The 8,131-nt window shown below is 30.8% G+C and overlaps 1 long non-coding RNA gene across 1 annotated transcript; it reads left to right on the forward strand.

Moving 5' to 3' along the window:
• Nucleotides 1-203: 203 nt before the first annotated feature.
• Nucleotides 204-2,139, forward strand: LOC145094302 (uncharacterized). The gene is made up of 4 exons (XR_013703270.1): nt 204-373; nt 776-875; nt 1,511-1,564; nt 1,979-2,139. It is a non-coding gene; the product is annotated as an uncharacterized LOC145094302 (long non-coding RNA).
• The last annotated feature ends 5,992 nt before the right edge of the window (nt 2,140-8,131 follow it).

The raw sequence follows: 8,131 nt of genomic DNA on the forward strand, positions 1-8,131 counted from the left end.
GGATCCCATCCAAAGATTTTTGCAAACCACAAGGACTAAATTTGCAGTTTTATATACATATACATATATATATATATATATATATATATATATATATATATATATATATATATATATATATATATATATATATATATATATATATATATATATGTATATATATATATATAAACCTTATTTTTCTGATCCTGCCAGCACCAATTTCACCCGCTTCCAAAGATGCCACGTACCTATCTTCCGACCAACACTATCTACATCAATATCGATCCAGAACGTCGCATCTTCACAAGGAGTCGTCGATACACCACTAGCTCCACCGCTTCACAGTTCCACTGCCACCGGTCTACGCTATTAACAACGACTCCATTGACAAGTACCGTTTCCCTTTCTCCTTTCCTTCTCTTCTTCTTTGTCTGTCAAGAAAACTCAGGACATCGCATTTCAATTTTGGATGCAGAAACCAAATCCGTCTTAGGCTTCGTCTCCCCCAATATCCATCCTTTTAAGATGTCATTTCTTCTACTCTCGTTTGCATGTGTCATGCTCCATTCCAACACTTTACAGAGAGAGGGACAGTTGTATGGCCGATCCCCTATTCTCTCTTGCACTCTTGTTCCGTCTCCCGATGTCCTCTCTTGATAAGTCGATTTTTGTTTTCTTGTTTATAGTGAAAATGACGGACACATGTCGTTTATTGCTCTATGGAAATAGATTGAACACCCCTTCTTTTATTTTCTATAGAGAAATTAATGTTTTGGGATTATTTGTTTTTCAGGGTTGATGTTGTTGAAACTTAGGGAAGAATTGGGAGGATTGGGGGTTTAATGGTTTGCATCTTAGCATCATTCAAAAGTTCTTCTTGGTGATCAACAAAGGTAAAGAATCTCCCTACAACACCATTTTTACCCTCAACATTTACAACACTTATTTTCCTTTTATTTCAAGAGGTTATTAACCCTTTTTCAATCGAAATCTCCCTTCTAAACGTAGCATTTGGTGCCCTAATTACCTGCTTTTTTTTTCTTCAATCTGTTCTCCGCTCTTTCTCTTTTGTGAATTTTGTTGTATCTTATAACTCAATTTATGTTATTTAGTGTTTTACTGTTTGGGTATCCAAGTTCCAATAATTTTGAATCCCTACATACATTATTCTTGAAGTATCAGTAAAAAAAAACTGATTGTTAAAAGGGATAATAATATGTATCTCTGATTCATCTGAAGGTGTTCATGTATTCTTCTTTGTGTTAATTTCAATCACTTATCATGCACATCAACTATTGGTTTTTATGCACGGATAAGCTTAAGATTTGTAAAATGGAGAAATTAGAGTATTAAAGAAGATATATCTATTATGGGGTTGCCTTAAAAAGGTATGTTTTTTCTCTTAGCTGCAATAAAAAGTTGGTCGACTACTCAGTATTCAAATATTCTATGAGTTGAATTTTCATAGGGTTCTTTGAAGGCATAATCATGTTGACGCCAATTGTTGGTTTTGTATACTTGATTTCAGGCCTGACTATGAAGGCTATTGCATCCTCTCCTGAAGTTGCAATCTCAATGCATGGTAAAGTTCACTTTTTTAATTGCTGGAACTTTTTTTTATTGAAATTTGAAAAATAAGTACAACCGGTAGCACTTCTTTACTTGTTAGATTGACAAAATCTAAATTCTAATTTCAATATTTTGAATTGATGTAGATGTATGTAAGAACCCTATGTTCCAAGAAAAAAATATATATATCATTTAACTGGTGAGGGTTCATGGCAAAATTATTATACATAGTTGTACTTTAAAATTTCTGTACTTATTTATCTTATTAAGCTAATAGTCAAAACAATTTATAATTTTAATCTGAAAAATGACTTAATATTCTTATTATAAGCTAATATTCAAATAATGTAGTTTTTGCTCCAGTATATTATGCGTACATTGTTTAATTTGAAGACTATATTTTTAACTTTTTTTTATATGCTTGTAGGTAAATGCATTTTATGTAATTATCTTGGAGGGGATACTGGTATTTTATGACTTAATGAATATGAGAATAATTTGTTGACATGGGTGTTTATTCTTTAGCTTTCATCATATTAATTATAGTTGTTAACATTCAATATTATTATTACTTTTGGATAAATAGAAAAAAAATCACTATGTCAAACTTTTTTACATGATGACCAATAACTGTACTAGGTGTTGATGTGGTGCTTGCTCGCAAAATAAGGCGAGACATAGTTGAGAGGGGTATGGATGACACCTAAACCTCGAATCCTTAGATCATACTATATATATTTAAAGCAATATTGCTTTGCATACATTGATTAAATCATTAAGATAACTTTCATTGATTTTTTATGACATCATACACTCTATTAAATTTATTTAATACCAACCAACTTTCTACTTCTCTGATCTTATAGCTATTGTGGCTTTCAATAAAATGTAGGTTGCTATAAACTGACTAAACTATTATGCTTTATGTTATTTTATTGCAACTTACTTTCATTTGACATTTTATAGCATCTTAATTTTGATTAATGTCATTTTATAGCAACCTACTTTTCATTTATGTTATAGTATAATAATTTCTATTAATATCGCTTTATGGTAGCCTACTTTCTATTGAATTTTATATTATAGTTGTTATGAATTCATTTCACGACATCATCATCACTTCAATTTTGTTTCTGGTGTGTTTCTTTTCTCGGTCTCTGTCTCCTTTTCTTGTGGTTACCGACAATGATCTCTCAAAATTGAAGCAGGCGAAGCAGTATCCCATATACAACCATAACTATAATCGATTACGTAGTCTCTTCCACTAATGCCCCATAAGGTTGGTCATCGATTCTATGTGTTTTTTTCTAAATTAACTCTGCTTATGTGACTGTGCTAATTCCTATTATGTTTCCATAATAGTTTTCTACAAGTCCATTAGTCAGTTACACGAGAAAACTTTTTTGAATAATGGCCATCAGTTTTAGTGTTTTATTCCTTTTCTACGGTTCTAATATGCAACTGAAAGAATTTTTACAGACCATGGCCTGAAAATTCAAATCCTAAAGACGTGATTTCCCTTCGAAACTAGCATCCCTTTAATGTATCGCTAACATGTATTTTTTTTTTCTTTGAAATCCTTCAAGAGAAGACACCAATTGCATATCATCAAACTCAAAAACAAAAGCTTCCACAACCTGGTTAATGTAACATAATCATATCTTACCCGTCTTGTTTTTCTCAGTTTTATTTTTCATATGGCTACACCAATGCTTTTAGTTGCTATAAGTTTTATGATTTTATAAACTCAATATACATTGTTCATAGGAGTTAATTTATCTTAAAGTTGGTATTTTAATTTGAAAGTAACTCATGCAATTTTGTCTCATTTTATGCACAAAAAATTGTGTTTGTTGTTGGTGGTGTGTTTGTATGTGTCTCTATGTGTGTGCATAATGTTCTAATTAGAGCGAATTTTTGAATTATGTTACAATATTTTCCATTTAGCTTAATAAAATAGCAAGACACTTTAATTCATTCATTAGTTTATTACAACATTTTTTATTACGTTTTTTTCTTATTAAATCATTGTACTTTCTACTTTGCATTAAGGATTCCACAGGAGGACATGATGCTACTCTAGAGCGAATTGCTAGACCTAGAAGCTTATAATGAGATGACTTATCTTGATATGATTAATAAAGAGGAAAATTTAGTACATTGTGTGCCATGCTTCCTCAAGGACCAAAAATTATACATTTAAAAAATAAACTCTACCCAAGATGTGTGAAGAAGATTCATATCATATGTGTTTCTTCTCATTAAATGCAAGTATTGTGCAAGTACCACCCATCGTTTCATATTGTATTTCTTTTAAAAGGGTCCATATTTATTTATGTGAGGCCAGATACATAATCCAAGTCTTGACGTGCTTCATTTGCTTTAGATTCATTGCAATTTTAGATGTTTTTCCTTATTAAGGCTTTATATTTTGAGAAGTCCACCCAATGACAACATTACACATTTAGTTAAGCTAGTTAAGGTATAGATGGTTTGGGTAGGTTCTGCAAATGATGCTTGTCATTAAGGTCTTCCCTAAATCAAAAGTCCAATTTCAAGAGCTAACACCTCATCCTAATACCAACGACTTGCTTCATTCTTATAATTCTTTGCATCATATTTTACGTTGAAAATTCATCCATTTATAGCATTGTACTTTCATTTTTTAAGTTATTAGCACAATATACATTCGATAACTTTAACAAAACACATTATTACCCTCCAAGGGTCGTGCTTAGCACGGGCCTCAAACTTTTCTAGTATATATATATATATATATATATATATATATATATATATATATATATATATATATATATATATATATATATATATATATAGGTTGTATGAGGGTGACGGGTTCAACCCGTGTACACCATCAAACATGTGTATATTAACATGTTTGGTCCTCCCCATAAGAGTCTTTGCAACTTGAGTCCGAAATTTACTCCTTTAGTCCTTGTCTTTTAAAAATCCTTACAAAATAAGTCTAAATGATACCAAACACATCCCGACTTCTGAAATCCTTTTTCAAAATAAATCCCAACATTACACTTTAACCCCCGAAGATTCAATTCTTGTCATTTGGCTTCCCGAAACCAACACCCCGCTAATTATTATTTGCTTTGGACTGTAATAATATAAAATAATAATAAAATTACTTCTCGGGGTCCAGAGTTTATTATTTAATTATTCTATTTTAAACGGAATGTCACATATATTTTGACTTTTTTTTTTAAATTTAACCAATGAAACAATAAACAATTGAAAAATAATCTTTGTGACCGGTTAGTGCTGGATTTAAGGGTTAAATTGAAATTAATAATAATAATAATAATAATAATAATAATAATAATAATAATAAATAAATAAATAAATAAATAAAAATAAAAATAAATAAATAATATGGATGATTTTTTTGTTAATAAAATTAAAGTTTAAGAACTTTTCGGGAGATTTGCTATTTTATATATACTAAATTTATTTAAAGAAACGTTGTATTTATTTATAAAAAAAACTCAAAATAAAGATAATTTTTTAATTAAAAAACACAATAATGATAATTTATATATTATTTTGGAGTTTTTTTTGTGATTCTCTTTGATAAATATCATTACTACAATCCTAAAGATGTCATTTGTATCTTATATAATTTAGAAGGACTTTGATGATTTGTCGCAAGAAGTGCATTTTTTGGCCAAATGTTACTTCATTGTTGAATTTTTAGGTCTTGGGTGTAAAACATTTACCATAAAACTATAATTTACCGAAGACCATTTCACAATTGAACGACACATCATAAAATAAAAGCTTATTAGAGATAGTTATTCCTAAATAGAGTTTTATTATACACACTATTTGGCCTAGAAACGCACTTCGTACGACAAATCAAAAAAAGTCTATTTTGGTGTTCATTAATGCCTCATATTTGACAAAAAAAAAATCATTTTAACCTTTTATCAGGTTTTTCACCCTCTTAGCCAATCACTATTGTCATAAAAACCCTCATATTTACACATCACCACCACTACACTCTGTCACCAACACCACCCTTTGCCACCAACAACACCATCTTCACCCAAGAAAAAACATTGGTAGGCCCCATCAGCACCATCTCTAACCCACCTTCTGCATTTTACATCTCCGACCTACCATCATCACCATCATCCACCTACTATTCTTTCTTTTCACAACCTCACACTACTAGAACAAAGGCCTTTAATGACATGTAAACCATGACACACAGTTATTTATGATACGCAAAAGTGTGTGTCCTAAAAATAATGTCATCTCTCTCAAAATCGGAATGATTTAGGACACGTATTTTTGCGTGTCCTAGAATTTCAGTCATTTTATATTTTTTTAAGGAGAGGCACGTCTTATTATTCCTTAGTAGCTAGCGAGAAAAGAAATTCCTAAAAATTAGAAAGTCCGCTTTCTCCTTTACTTTTGTTTCCTTCTTTCCATGTTTCCAAATTTCATTTTAATCTTCACAAATCGACAAGGGGCCTCTACAATCAAGTTGTTTCATCTTCGTCTTCGCTTTGATGCAGAGAGTGATAGATATGGAAGCGACTGAGAGAAGAATAAAAAAGGGGAAATATTACTTTCGAAAAGTCGACTTGCAAACTCTATCACCGATCTTAAAGATCCTCGCATCCATGAATTGGGTTAGTCACTATCATTTCTTTTTATATTTTTTCTTCACCATTTGGTTATTGTAGATTTTTGCTCGCTCATTTGAAACCTCTTTCTGTGCAATGTATGTATATTGAATATTCCTCGTTTTGTTTTTGGTGGGGGTTTGATCACAACATTTATGGTTACCCTAATTGCTTTCTGGCAGTAGACGTTGGTGCTAGAAGATTTTAGCCATTTTGTTTCCATCGATGATTATGATAATAAGTTGTATTAATTCCTAATTAAGTTAACAACAGTCCATTTAGGTTGCATATTGAGTATGATATTTATGTTGGAATAATTTAGAATAAGGGGAAGGGGCATTTTCGAAAGTATTTTTATTCAATAGTTTTTCTTCCAATATTTAGTTTTAGTCAAATTCTTTTTATGTTAGTATAAATTAGAAAGTGCGTTGCTTTGTAATTTAATTACAGAACTTGTTTCTCCACCTAATAAAGCTAAGGCTCCAAGCAATCTTGTTATCCCATGTTTTCATCTTTTTTCTTTTATGTCCATGTTTTGATCTGTTGGTTCACATATGCATCGGTACACTAAGTAACATCAGATTGCTTTGTTGTTTTTTTTATTTCACTTACAACTTCTATATTACCAATTCTTCTTTAAGGAATGATTTTGTTGGTTTGTATCAAGTGTAAAATTATCTTTAAGAGTTCATTTTATATGGTTAACTTCATCCTTTTTTCTTTGAACTAATGTGTTGGCCATGTCTAAAGTATAGTAGGGAAGTTAGCAGCCACCTTGAATTAATGTCCAAATTCACGTATGATAGTCTATGTAAGAATACAAAGTTAGATATTTGCTCATATTACTTGATAAATTAAGAGAAAATATGACTAAAAACTTGTTCATGGACTAATCAAATTATCATGTTGTAAAGTAATATTGTTGTATTTGAATAGAAATTAGACAACAATATATTTTAATACTTAAATCCATTATGTTTGCTAACAAGCTCTAGATGCATCAAACTAGAGACCTTATTTGTAGTTGAAATCAAAATCCCTAACAATAAGAAAGTATAATATTGTATGTATTTGTGGCTTTACATCATATTTTTTTATTTCAAGCATGACCATTAGCTACAAGTGTTTTCAATCATTATATATGTTTGTTAGATAATATTAAACACGAATATTCTAAACTACAGTGTTGAATTATACTATTGTCTGGTTTTGTAGATGAGCCACATGAGGTTCTATCATCGTCTAGGCCTAAGGAAGAAGTAGGAATGTATTGGGGCTATAAAGTCAGATATGCTCCCAATATCAATTCAGTACTTAAACATTGCCCATATAAGGTAACAAATGGAAACACATTTGTATCTATTTATGGATTATGACATCCTACTTCCTACCTTCCATAATCCATAAATAGATACAAGTGTGTTGCGATTTTGAAATTTAGTTAGCAATAATAAAATGTATCTTATTGTTTGTAGTTTTGACATTGCTGATATGAAAGTCTAACAATCAATGTTTGGACTAGTTTTTGGCAGGAAATCAGGTCGTTAATTATGTTTTCCTTTTCTATTTTTTCCTCTTATGTTTGCTCTTTTTCATTTTAGCAGGTAATCAGATCATTAACTTGATAGCATATTAGGTATTGGATGAGCTTTAAAAATATCCATGGCCAGTTCATACAGACCAAAAGGCACCAAGGTCCACTGGAACTGCTTTAACCATAGATGCTCATTTGTTGGGAGTATGTGGTCCTGGTTCAGGGGCTAGAATAAGGGCATTTTTGGGTGGGGTTTACAACTGAAGGGCCAAGTTCCTGATTCAATATCCTTTATTTTTGGATAAAGAATTCCCACCATTGTATTCTCAATTATTAGCGTTGAATGTAAGTCAGTCTTATTCTCTTTTCAAAATCAAATGAC

This window comes from Lactuca serriola, chromosome 3 (assembly GCF_051521515.1).
Source record: "Lactuca serriola cultivar US96UC23 chromosome 3, Lser_US96UC23_V15, whole genome shotgun sequence".
NCBI lineage: Eukaryota > Viridiplantae > Streptophyta > Magnoliopsida > Asterales > Asteraceae > Lactuca > Lactuca serriola.